Below are 1,121 nucleotides of genomic sequence, written 5' to 3'. Positions count from 1 at the left end.
CTCTGAAGCAGAGTATTTCTTCAGGTCAAACACATCCAGATCTTTTTCTGATGACAGTAAGATGAAGACCAGAGCTGACCACTGAGCAGGAGACAGTTTATCTGTGGAGAGACTTCCTGATCTCAGGGACTGTTGGATCTCCTCCACTAGAGAACGATCATTCAGTTCATTCAGACAGTGGAACAGATTGATGCTTTTCTCTGCAGACAGATTCTCACTGAGCTTCTCCTTGATGTACTGGACTGTTTCCTGATCGGTCTGTGAGCTACTTCCTGTCTGTGTCAGCAGGCCTCGTAGGAGAGTCTGATTGGTCTGCAGTGAAAGACCCAGGAGGAAGCGCAGGAACAAGTCCAGGTCTCCATTTGGACTCTGTAAGGCCTTGTTCACAGCACTCTGGTAGAAGTGTTTCTCTGCAGATTCTCTTGTTTCAGATTTCTCTGAGGTTGTTTTTTGTTCTTCCAGCAGATTGAGTCCAGAGTTGATGAAGGTCAGATGGACATGAAGAGCAGCTAGAAACTCCTGAACACTCAGATGGATGAAGCAGAACACCTTGTCCTGGTACAGTCCTCTCTCCTCTTTAAAGATCTGTGTGAACACTCCTGAGTACACTGAGGCTGCTCTGATATCGATGCCACACTCTGTCAGGTCTGATTCATAGAAGATCAGGTTTCCTTTCTGCAGCTGATCAAAAGCCAGTTTTCCCAGAGACTCAATCATCTTCCTGCTCTTTGGACTCCAGTGTGGATCTGTCTCAGCTCCTCCATCATACTTGACCGTCTTCACTTTGGCCTGAACCACCAGGAAGTGGATGTACATCTCAGTCAGGGTCTTGGGCAGCTGTTCTCCCTCTCTGGTTTCCAGCACATCCTCCAGAACTGTAGCAGTGATCCAGCAGAAGACTGGGATGTGACACATGATGTGGAGGCTTCGAGCTTTCTTGATGTGGGAGATGATCCTGCTGGCCTGCTCCTCATCTCTGAATCTCTTCCTGAAGTACTCCTCCTTCTGTGGGTCAGTGAACCCTCTCACCTCTGTCACCATGTCAACACATTCAGGAGGAATCTGATTGGCTGCTGCAGGTCGTGTGGTTATCCAAAGATGAGCAGAGGGAAGCAGGTTTC

The sequence above is a fragment of the Simochromis diagramma genome, unplaced genomic scaffold (genome assembly GCF_900408965.1).
Source record: "Simochromis diagramma unplaced genomic scaffold, fSimDia1.1 OVJJ01000599.1, whole genome shotgun sequence".
NCBI classification, from domain to species: domain Eukaryota; kingdom Metazoa; phylum Chordata; class Actinopteri; order Cichliformes; family Cichlidae; genus Simochromis; species Simochromis diagramma.
Note: the sequence above shows the minus strand (reverse complement) of the source record.